The 12,896-nt window shown below is 37.5% G+C and overlaps 1 protein-coding gene across 2 annotated transcripts in view; it reads right to left on the bottom strand.

Annotated features, from left to right (window-relative positions):
* Positions 1-12,896, bottom strand: part of ripor1 (RHO family interacting cell polarization regulator 1) — a 57,356-nt gene that overhangs the window by 39,764 nt on the left and 4,696 nt on the right. Inside the window, exon 1 of one of the 2 annotated variants that reach the window (XM_043264443.1) lies at positions 4,622-5,016. The exons of the other annotated variant lie outside the window; for it this stretch is intronic. The gene's annotated coding sequence lies outside the window, so the exon portion shown is untranslated. Of the gene's footprint in view, positions 1-4,621; positions 5,017-12,896 lie in introns of those variants that run through there. 2 annotated transcript variants of the gene reach the window in all.

Here is a 12,896-nt window from a genome sequence, read left to right on the forward strand (position 1 = left end):
AGACTGCGAGCTGGTGAAGTTTGTAGTAAAGAATGAAACAATGCAAAGTTATGTTTGTCTCTTCTTCGCAATGATATCATCATAAACGCCTCCACCAGCATCAGGGACGCTGGGAATTCATTTCCCTACTCAGTCAGAAAACAGGCTCTTATTGCGGGTGTGGGTAGTCAGCCAATCCACACGCGGGGAGACGAGTTGGGCTGAGGAAGGTTGCTGCACAGACGGATGGGTGGGAGCTCTGGACGAGGTAATGAGAAAAAAGTCAAATGAGGATTTAATGACTAAACCATCCTGAAAAAGCTCTCTTGGCTGGAAGATATGCAGTGCTGCGTGGTAATTGCATGACGTTTCAAAGTTACATGCGCAAGTTATCCATCACCTCTCCGGTGCATTATTGTTTCACGAATCAAAATAATATCTCACGCTGAAAAATATAGAAATATCCTCTCGAGCAGAGGGTTGACAGCACTTTGTTCCCAAACACATGAGGGTTAACTGCAGCGCTAGGCTTTCACAGTACTGTCATACTTCATAGACATCACTGTCCCCACTGCTCAGCTCTGTAGTTTTAGCAGCTTCCTGTTTATCCAAGAGATAGCACTGACACAGCTATGCTGAAGTTTCCCGCAGTCGCACAGCCAGAGGCCGAGCTCTGGGCTGTCGATAAAAAAAAAAGGAGCAAACTGGGTTACAGTACCTAGAAAAAGTCAAAAAGACTTTCAAAAACTTTTTTGAGGAGTCAGTTCTCCAGGCTGTGACACTAATAATCACAAATGTTACATGAAAGGACTCTATTGAGTACAGTCGGGAAACCGTGACCGCTTTCATGTTTGATACGATGCCTGACAATGTCTCCTAGATATAACAGCAAACAGTGTAATCGTTGATGTGCGATTAGCAAGAATATGACTCTTAAGCAGTGGTTCTTTGACGAATCAGATGAATCAGTCAGAAAGATTCACAAACGACTCTGAGTCAAACGAGTCGAACTCACTGACTGAATCATTTAGAGCCTTTAATGAATTCACTGCTAGCTCTCTCAGACTGATATTTACAATATAGGCATTTAAGAAAAACAATGCTTTACCTAACTTTTTGCAATTCCAAAAATATACCAGTGCATACAGTTAAGTTCCCAGCTAAAATGAACACCAGTAGCAATACAACCGTTTACCTTTTCACAAAAATGATGATTATGGGGCAGATAATCAATTAATATTTTTATGTGTTTCCTTGCATAATAATATTATATAACAAATTTACATCAAATAAACCATAAGTATGGCTTTTCTGACATTGCTCCTGGTAGTGGTACAGAAATGTACTTGAAATGCCAGTAATGATAAAAGAGCAGAAAGTATTATAACAGCAAGCTAAAATTGAATATTTTCCTCAGTAAATGCATTTTTTGCTCAAGGTTGTTTTTGTTAATACCACTGGTTTGCTTCAAACAACAATCTATATATTTCAAGCATATAGATATTATTAGAAGGCAAGAACCTACTAACAGAATTAACTAGAAACACTGAGTGACTCTTTACATTATCAACCACATAAAAGAAATAAAAGAATTTGGTCAACAACATATTTTGTGAAACCTCCAATAGCTGTTCTAAGCAGGGGTTAGTCTGAGGAAAAAGTGGAGTTGATGAACACCACCCACTGTGGAGACACACACTGCAATCAAAGAAATTAACCATCGCTAATAACACGCCACACAATCTACAGGAGGAGGCATTGTGTGCGTGTGATACGTGTCTAAACAAGGAGGATGGTGCGCATTATTACACTGAAAAAAAATGATAGTGAAACGATTTCCACTCACAAACTGCTACGAAATTTCACAAAGAATTACAAGAGTCACACTGTACAAAACATAATTCAGTAGAAAGACTGAAATAGTTTTTTAAACCAAACTTTTGATTTATTTACAACTTCTGAAGCTAAATCTTTTTACAGTAAAATGTCTGTGAGGGCATAACACAGAATGATACATTTACGTGCTTAAAGTCACCAACTAACCGCTGCCAGTGGAGCTGAAACTACGGAAAAAGTTTGTGCTTTGCAATAGAAGCGTCCGATCTTCAGGCAGCCGTAACAGTACTGGTGAAGAGCACACTTCCAGGTGCAAAACACTGGAGGAATCATTTGTAACTTCCCACACGGATCCAGACAGTCATTTCACGACGCGCTGGCTTCCTCTGAAACTAGTGGTTGTCTGACCGACAGGAAGAAAAATTCATGCACTTTAATGCATCCGATTTCCTGAGAAGGAGGGGAAAGCATTGTAGAAGATAAAAGGCTAAATAGATGCTGGCAGCCAACCTACATCCATTTTTAAGAAACAGAATCCCACAATACAAAATTGGGAATAAATACCCAATTGTGTGCTTCCAAATCGCATTCTGCATTCTAAGAGTAAGTCAGGTAACGCAGCTTTTACTTCAAGCCAAAAAGCATGAAAGTCACTGTGTGGACTGTTTTTTTTTTAGCCAGTAAACAGTCAACCAGTCCTTCCTCGAGGCGTGCCTATTTTCAGAATGGTCAGTCAGGACAGACAGTCTTTCCTCTGGGGGAGGACGTGCTTGTCTTTGTAAGGAAACTGAATGAAAAAGAAAATAATCGGGAGAGAGTTTATACGGAGAAAGTGACAGAGAAAAAACTGCATACCCGTTGCCTTTCTGACTTGGTAAAGAGAGAACTGTTTGGATGAATGTAAATATGTCACTTAAACAAGACTTGGAACTACAGTACACATCTGGCACACTGTTTGGACAAGCAAATATGATGCAACTAAAAAAAAAAGAAGATAACGAAAGCCAAGGAAGTATGCCCCATCTAAGCAAATAAAGACCATTTTAAACAGAAAATACGCACCTAACCTCTCTAGCTAAATGTTCACAGACTGCAAAACAAAAGTTGTGAACTACAACAGAATGAGCAGCGGCACACACTTTTACTTTATCACTTTCATCGCATTGCTTGATCAAATCATTAGCTAAATTAGATCCCTTCATGTCGGTTCAGGTCTGCACAAAGGACAGATTGTGTGGCCCGTGGTGCTGCCCACAAGGCTTTGAGTTTTCCAAAAGAAGTGTTCCCACACTCTTCACAGAAAGCGCGGCCACGGGTACAGCGACACAGACTCACGGTTAGCAGAGTCACAAGATTTGCAGCAAATCTCACGTGCGAGTTCATAAATAGCACAGCGCACAAAGAACTGGAAGTCAAGACATAGCCACGTCAAAGGAATGAGGACATTTTGGCTCTCATGGTTTCCGTTTCATGTGGAGAGCATAGCCGATAAAGTTGTAGGACAGGCAACAGCAGGGTCAATAAGGACCTAAAGTTTAAAGTGGGCCTCTGATGACTTAAAATAATGAATTCACAGATATTAGGATTTTGCCCAGTACCGATACGCCAATAATTACTTTCATGCTATGAACAATTCATGATAAATAAAACACTAGTTAATCATTTTGAATGCTAAAAGTGATAAACATCAACATTATGTTGTACAGTATGAGAAAAGGATATTTATACCTAGGGTTGCTATAGAACACACTTCATTGTAAGCTAAAGATTAACTTAACTGAGCATTCAGCAAAAGTAATCTAAATGTAAAAAAATAGGAGGGGTAAAAGATTAAATATTTAATATTGCATCAACAATATACCGTCCATCCCTAGCTAAAAGAAAAAAAATGTATGAGAGGGAATACTGTAACCTACATAAACTCTTATGCACATTAAGAGGTCCTGAAGACAACAAAGTGTTTTCTAAAATGATCCCAGTGGACTTGTATGTCCTCCTTTCATGTGAAGAACTGACAGCACACATCATGGTGCTCCTCTCCTATTCCATAACAAACTATTAGATGTGGCAGTTCACGTTGCTCAAAGTTGTTTACATGCATCTATCAACCTAGCGATCTAAAAAAAAACGAAACAAACACTCCAAAGAAGCAAAAATAGGTTATTAGAGCCAGCATTCCCTAGCATGCATAAGGGGGAAAAATCAGAGGGATTAGGTCGTGCAGGATTAGCTTCATGGGATATTCTTCTCTAAAGCAACGGAGAGGCTATGAGCAAGGACGTGTAGAGAGAAAAGAGAGGCTTCAAAGCAATAACACAAAGTGCCTGACGGTGTCTTTCCGCTATGTAATTCCTGACTATTAATATCCGAGGTTGCATCTTTTACACACATATGCCAAACAAAGCTTTCTTTGTCATCTGAGCTCACTCCCAGTCTCCTCCATGCCATGTTTTGAGAAAGTCTATCACACTGTCTGCACATTCATTTGCAAAATAACTGAAAACAACAAATATTCACAGTTTACAAGGCAAATGCACTCTTTTACCGGTTAGCACGAAATACACTGGCACAGACTATTTTGCGTTGGCATACTTTGCCGCCTATTGTATATTTCCGTTAGAAATGTTTTAAGTAAATGTGGCGCTTAAACAAGCTCCGAATGTACTCGGTACGTGCCCTTATATATATATATATATATATATATATATATATATATATATATATATATATATATATATATATATATATATATATAAAATCACAAAAACGTCGTTAAAATAAATTAATGAACAATGAAACTACATACATGTTTGCCAGGGTTGGTATCATCGATGTTTAAATCCAAATCCGAGTCTTTCAATCCGCGCGCTGGTACTTTCAACGTAATGGACGGCACGAGTAAGTTTCTCGCGCAAGGCGTACAAAATATATCCTCGATAAATGCGCCGTGTTATCCTTAATTCACTGCAATCACAAGCGGCGAGCCGTGTCACTTTCTCCCCACGAAGGCAAGGCTGTAGGCTTGGTCCTGTCGTTATCTCATAAGGGGTGTGGACAAAACACATGCAAATGAAAAGACGTCCATCCCCGGCGTGTCCACTTCACACCCGGCCAGCGTGGAGGGAGTATCGAGGTGCCTTAATTCATGAGGGGAATGAGAATGTGATGAAAAGGGTGTGGGGATTACAAAGCAGGGGGATATGTGAAATCTCCTTTGCAGTCGGGTCAACTATACACTCAAGTACTTATAAATACACTTCATGCGCGATCCTCGATCCAAATCTGAGAGAGGGGGGAAGGGAGAAGGGGAGGGACAAAGATTTGAGCTTTTCCTGGCCTCTTTCAGTGAAACCCAAAGATGTGAGTTACACCCCTCACCCTCCCAAGAACATCATCACAAGGTTAAAACTGGCACCAGGGTCCTGCTTTCTGCCCTTTCCTCTCAAAACATGCTATATGCTAAAAACACTTCTCATGCAAAGTGCCTTGGACTATATTCCATGTACACGCATTAAAAAGATATGTTCCATAAATAGATAGATATGACCATAGAGTTACAGTATATTTGCATAGATGAAAATACATTTGGAAAGTCATAGTACATAGTCAAAAATAATTTTAAATTTAGTCAATAGAGTAATTTACTATCACCAAATAAAAATTTATAGAACGTTTCCAAAAATAGATCATATAGCGGATAGGCTCTTGATGAGGAATGCAGCTACAGGTTAAATTATAGGCTAAAGTGGCTGCACGGCAATTATAACACCAGACTATACATAGAAACGCTGTATGAGCAGAGTATGAGAAACTGAGACGATTCTAGGAAGAAATCCTTAGCAAGGATATTTTCCTGAACGTTTCAGGGCAAAGTTTAAATCCATAGTGTTAATATTACGCAGACCTCTTTTACTGTGTCACCAGAATTATTTACCTTAATAAAACAGGCGCTATTGTCGCTACCCCAATGCTTGGATGGATGATTGTTTATAGGTCAAAAGAGTTTACCTCAGTGACTTCAAGGTATTTCAGCGCCTTTAAACTTTAAGCATAATAATGTAAGATTTGAACTGTATGCGCATGTGTGATGTGTTGTAGCTAACGGCGAGACGCGACTGGTCTCATAGGCCTTGGTCAGCTGTTGCTGCAGCAACACTGTTGGCGATAGCCGAAGGTGATGTCATGTGTTTGAAGAGAGGCTTGACGTGGCCACCTGCCAGCAAAAGATAGGCCTGAGACTGAAGAGAGGGATCAATGGTGGCTACCCTTTTACCCCTCCCTGTTTGCCCCTTATTCAAACCTAGCCAGGCATTATCTATCTAAATTCTGAACTCACTACTCTAAATCATTGTAGCACACCCCCACTCCAAATCAATGCAGTTTAGCCCAGACAAGAGCACTGCAAAGTATCCACTGCCTAGGGCGGAAGCATGGCACCTAAATTATGCAATTAGGCTGCATATTGTAGGGCGAAATCCAGGCCATGTGAGACGTGAAGGACCCTCATCAAACAGACTTTAACCCTATAAGGCCTGCTTTGAATTTGAATTTGATGCTAAACTTTCAGACTTTGCAGAAAGACTTCTACTAAATGTCTCCTGTTGTGTAAAAGCTACTTTATTAGCAAGTAAAAAACTTTTTAGTATAGTCCTTCAGCTTGTGGTACATGTCTCTTTGCCAGGAATGGTTAATAATATTTCAAGGTGAACACTTACTAGAACACTTTAAGTAGTCTGCTGTATTGATCAGTAATTTATTAGATATTAGAATTGTGGCCATATGAATATCAGCAACTGCACCATTTTGCATATTTTTGCCTCTGATTAAAATTCATGTGGTTTTGTTATAGATTTTGTCTATACACTTTTTTTATTTCATGTGTCAGGCTTTACTTGGTTACTGGATACTTGTACTATACAGGTCTAAATGAATAAATATCTGATTGTTTTTATGATTTTTTTTTATTTATCCCTTTCTGCTTGTTTTCTAGGGTCTGAGGAGCCCAGAGTTGCTGCTGTCTGGCTGTCAATCACACGAAGCCCCCTCCTTGTACCATCTCCATGCTCATTGACCCCTGACCTTCAGTGCGTGCAACCTGCCTTTCAGACTCCCTGTGGGAATGTCCACAGTTTATGTAGGGGGCAACATTTGATCACTTCCTATTCTCCGTTCCTCTCTTTCTTTCTTTTTATTTAGCAGCTTGCGAGTATATTTTTTGGGATTTGTCACTACATAAAAAAAAACGAAACCAAAAAACACTGACCCTGAATTGTAATGCAAAGCATGTGTTTTCTGAAGCAAGGACGTGCCAAAAGTGGGCATGAATGTATTTATAAACTCGTCAAGTCGCTCTTTCCATTTCTCTGCACCCCCTGTCCTTCGTTTCTCTTGTATTTTTGCCTAAGGCTGGCATGTACAACTGGGAGGGTATGTTTGTGGGTGGTTTTCTTGGGGGGGAGGGCTGAAAGCATTGCGCATGGGTTTCGTTTTTAAGTGCCACAGCGTCCAAATGCTTCTGAAAACCCATAAAAAGTAAGCAAACACATGAAAGACATACAATGGATGCTTTTAAAAACTAGCATAAGGAGTACAGCAAAAACGCTTTGAAATGTCTGATTATCCATTTACTGCTCGGGCATTAACATCACAGCGTTGTAAGCCACTCCTTTCTTTCCAAACCGAGCTACAGTTCTCTGATGCTTTCTCAGTTCCTCACTTCGACTGTTCAGAAGTGAAATGCAAGTCAGTTTTGAAGAGCTTTACGGAGTCAAAGTCTTACGAAGGGCAGAGAACTCTCAGTTTAACCGTCTCAGGAAGCCTTTTAGCATTTGTCAGCCACCCTTATAGAAAGCCCACCCACTCATCCACTATAACATGCTGACCCACGCAAAAGAAAGAGAAATGCATACTAACCCACACACATTACATGCCACCTGTTCACTCCATCTGCTACTCTGGCATTTCATAACGTGCACATGCAATTATATAGCACATAACAAGCACACCAACATATTGAGCTTCACACTAACTCACTAGTTGGTAAAATACATTTAAGTTTGATTGCTGGAAGATGTGAACCGTGTGATAAAGTCATGAGAAGGTCTAATTAGGTCAGGCATCTCTAAAGCCCTCGTTTCAGATGAGTCTGTGTGTAAACTCAACGGTGTAAGCACTGACATTGCATCAGTAGAAACTTTAGTATCAATTATTATTGAAATGGATATGATGTAAATGTAAAATGGCACTACAATGGCATAATGGGATGGGTGTTTTTGTTACTCTATTCTCTAGGGCCTAGCTAGCACTTTGTCTATTGACTTTTGAAGATAGTGGTACTTAAGAATAGACAAACCATTAAGTCTGCCACTATAGTGCAGCCAGTCCTTAAGGACGTACACAATTCTAATTAAGAGCACTTTATACATGAAAACTGGACTTCATTTACCATATCAGCTTTTAAAACGAAAAAATATATATATTTAATATTTAATGTATTTATGAATAATGTACAGTCATTATTCGGTTCTCACTCAAACTAGGGGAGCCTGTTGTGGCAAACCAGTTCTGATTTTCAGTTGTGATTTTGTTTTGTGGAGTTTATGAAGATTATATATTTTTAATATGTTGCTAAAAGAAGTCTCTTTGCTCACCAAGGCTTCACTTATTTTTATATAATAACAGGAGTATTGTGAAATTTGATTACAATTTAAACTGTTTCAATATATTTTAAGAACAACGAAGAAGGCCAAGAGCTGAAACATTTGTGGTTTTTCCTTATTGATAATGATAACAGTATCTGATGATAAAAGTATCAAAAGAAAACTATACTGGTATATGGTTTCATAGATAATTTCATAGATAAGAGATCAAGTGATGAAAGAACACAGTGCAAACAGCTTTGAGAAAAAAGAAAAAAAACTGATTCTTTAGATACCATTTACTTTTTTAAAAAATTAATTATGTTTTTTTTTACGTTTAATTTTTTTTTTAAATTAGCCTTTATATTGTGATAATATTTACTGTTTTAAATAAATGCAGCTTTGTTGAGCATGGGTCTTCTTTGAAAAATATTTAAAATGATTATTCCAAACTTTAAACTACTTTAAAGCAGTAGTGGACCCTTATTTAAATAAGAATTTGTAGTAACAGTCAATCACTTTACACTGAGCAGTTTATTTCAGGCTGTACTCTGTAAAAGTCTCTCTAAATGACCAACCCCCACCACTTCTGAGACCTTCAGGCTGGACACAAGGCCCAGGGGGTGAATCTTTGACCCTTCAGTCCAGTTAATCTGTCCTTCCAACCTAAATTCCTCTAAGATTAAAGCAGGGTGGGACCTTGCCGACCGGGGTCATAATAATATGCTTATTGGTCCTTTCCCCTGGGCATACTGCTCAGCAGGCGGAGAGGAAGGATGATGCCATCTTGTGTGACCCAGCGTATGAGTGCATAGTGAGCACGTAAACACTTATAGAGAGAGTATATAGAGAGTTATAGAGAGTAGCATATATCTCAGTAGATACAGCTAAGTTTGCATCTTTGTACCCTCTTAGCCACAGTTTGAGGAAACACAGTTGGACACAGAGAGTGTCCGGTGGTGGGTGTGTGGATTACAGCCAATGTCCAGATCCAGGCCCGGTAATTAAGCTCCAACAAAAGGTTTCTCACTCAGGCTCATTTTAATGCTCCCATTGATACCAGCGAAAAACTGCTGAGTGTCTGTTATACCGAGAAAAGTGATGGTAATGAAAAAGAGAGCGAGAGGGGGAGGATTGGGAGCAGTGAAGGCAGAAGTAAAAGAGAAAGTGACGAGTGAAAGCAAAGCCCGCATTGGGGATGCAAGAACATGGCTGGCAATGAGCTCATGCACATTGTGTCTTTTTGCATGAGTTGACCCACTTGGTTGAATTTACTCTGAAGAGCAGGAAAGAGAAAATGCGAACGAGAAAGAATGAAGCACAAGAGAGATCTTCTGAATCTTCGGTTTAAAAATTGAAATGTGATGGCTTAAACTTTTCCCTGGTGCAACTTAAGCTGAAGTGTATGAACTTTTTTAATGTTAATATACTTTCTGCTGTTTCAAATTTAATATGCAAAGACAGCGGTGGGTGCAGAATCTATCTGGACGCTTAAGTGACAATTAAAAATGAATGAATATCTTTAAATAATACAACAAATATAAAACTGAGTGGAGATGTTTGTTCTGAGAGCATGGCTCTAGAATCATTTGTTTGATTTTGCTATCTAAAGCATAAAATCTTAGACATATATAGTTAATTCTGAATGGAAATTAAAATAATCATATAGACCTAAATTTTGACAGTCTTGTGCAAAAAAATTTTTTAATTTTTTTTTTAATTAAATGAAAGGGGTATTAAAATAATAAAATGTAATTAAAATAATAAAAAACAATAAAACATTTATAATAACCACTATTTAATACATATTAATATGACTTATACTGAAAGAGTTTTAAGGCAATTAACGTTCAGTTTTTAAATAAGATCACCAAACGTGGAACAACTAACAAATGTGTTTTGCTCTATTGCATCTTGTAGCTTATTATTTCTAATGCAAGAACTATGTCTGTGTGAAGCTACAGGAAATTTATTCCATTCTTGCAGCCACCGTGTGAAGTGACATTTTCACCTTTTCACCCTTCGCCGTAGAGCAGCTTCTATCTGCTGACAAGTCACATGAAAAGTGTCCCATCAACCAGGCCCTAAAATAACTCCAAATAATGCAGTTCTGCAGTAAACAACCGTAAACAAGGCAGGCTACACAAAGAATGCATTTGTATTTCCCCCCTTGTTTTAGAAGTGTTTCCTTGTGCTGAGGTGTTTCCTGTTCACTGTGAACTGTAATGCCCTTTAAAGCCTATGTTTGTCATTTCTCTGGCTGCACTCATAGCCATGTATGGAAAGAAGCTGCCAAAACAAATTGTAGATGGAGCATATCTCATCTTTGTTGCGGAGTGCACATTTTAACTGCCAGCTTTACTTGGCCTTATATCTGTTGAATTGTAAAACTGGTATTTGATCAGACTACGATGCAGTACATAATTGAAGTCTTATTACTTAAAAAAACAATTAATGAATACATAAAAATCAAACAAATATGTATGTATTGTTAAATAAGTTTAATTCATCTCATTGATCAATGTCTGCCCTTGGTGATGAAATCTACAAAGATAAAAAAATTGTGGAAATTCTTTCTCCAGTTTTTACTGAACCCTATTTAAATGTGTTCAGACATCATTTTTTAAATTAGATTTACAGTATATAATTACTGCTGTCAAACAATTAATCCTGATTTATTTAAAGAAATATATATATATATATATATATATATATATATATATATATATATATATATATATATATATTATATTTATTATTTTTATTTATTTTTTTAATTTATATATATATATATTTATTATTTATTTATTTTTTTTAATTTATATATATATATATATATATATATATATATATATATATTTATTATTTATTTATTTGTTTAATTTATATATATATATATTTTTTTTATAATTGTATTTATAAAAATTGTATAAAAAGACATGTAAAAACATATAAATGTTTTCTAAATATATGCTGTATGTTTGTATTTATATACACATAAAATATACATGAAACACATATATTATGCAATTAAAACTTTTTTGTGTAATTAATCATTTGACAGCACTAAAAATAATAATATAATACAATATAATATACATTAACAAAAAATACATACATTTACATGTCAAGCAAGCAGCAGATCATTTTCAGATCAAAGAGAGAACAAAGGATAGTAAAAAAAGTGAGGTGTCCCTGCAGGCAGCAGGCGACGAGTTTTATCTTTCTCTCCCTACAATAGAATGTCTCGCTCCTTTCCACAAAGCCCCCATTGTGTTTGGCAGGTGTTGTGTTGTTATAGTTGTTTTCATTTACTAAAGATGCTTTTTCGTCCTGCTTGTTTCTCTTTCCACTTACATGACACATGTAAACAGCCGAGCTTGTCTAGGACCGCACATGATGTGTGATGTGACATTCATCTGACTCTGACAGAAGCAGGAAGAAATGCATACAGGCCGGATATTATTACTAAATCAGGCTCTTTATGAAAATAAAAGTAAAAACGGGACAGCTTGAGGTGGACTACATAAATCTGTTAATAAATGTTTTACTCTTTTTTTTTGAGTGTAGAAGAACAGCATATATGGGGAAAAAAACAGTGGCATATGACAAATGTGATGTTTATGACTCCGTCTTACAATAGCAGTAACTGCGCTTGAAATAATTGAGAATCCTGATCCAACACTGCCCTCCACTGGACAATAACAAAGCGAGGCTGGCTACTAAGCACTCATACCGGAATGAGTACATACTTGCAAATAGCTAACAAACATCACAAAACAATTCATTATTTTGATTTGAAGCACTAATGCAACACCAAACAAGGCCTTCGAGAAATGGTTGTTATCAGTAGCATACTGAAACTGAATCAAGCTTTTGCACTTATTCATTGTCCAACCTGCCCTTTTATCAGGAAGCATCAGGCCAACGTAGACATTTAAAAACAGAGCAGGGCAGAGGGAAAAATGACCAAACGTTTCCTGTCTTTGTACTGCACATATCAATCGGATATTCTGTTTCATATGTCTCCTATCAAAGTCAGACGTGCGAGAGCATGGAACAAAATAACTAGTGTTCAGAGGATGAAAACAAATGGTGGCGTGGGATATTTTTATCCCCAAGAAACTATCCCCTTAGTGCAAAGGTCATAATCCAGTCCCTTTTGGAAAAGGTGGAGGGTAAGGCATTACTGACTAGTTTTACATGAACAAGCAATGGCTAACTAGGTCCTGAGTCTTCAGTATGTTTGCACTAGCAAAACGTGTCTGGTAATGTGTTCTAAGCATAGAATATCTTACTAAAAAGTTGAGGATCATTCCTGCTTGATTTACATGTTCGTTTCAATAGTTCACGACTACTGATACGTTAACGAGCGATTTTTAAGCTTGCAGTGTGTTTCGTAACGTGCTGGCGGCTTCTGCAAGTTTGTGTGGAAGGAAGAAG

The sequence above is a fragment of the Puntigrus tetrazona genome, chromosome 18, assembly GCF_018831695.1.
Source record: "Puntigrus tetrazona isolate hp1 chromosome 18, ASM1883169v1, whole genome shotgun sequence".
Taxonomy (NCBI): Eukaryota; Metazoa; Chordata; class Actinopteri; order Cypriniformes; family Cyprinidae; genus Puntigrus; species Puntigrus tetrazona.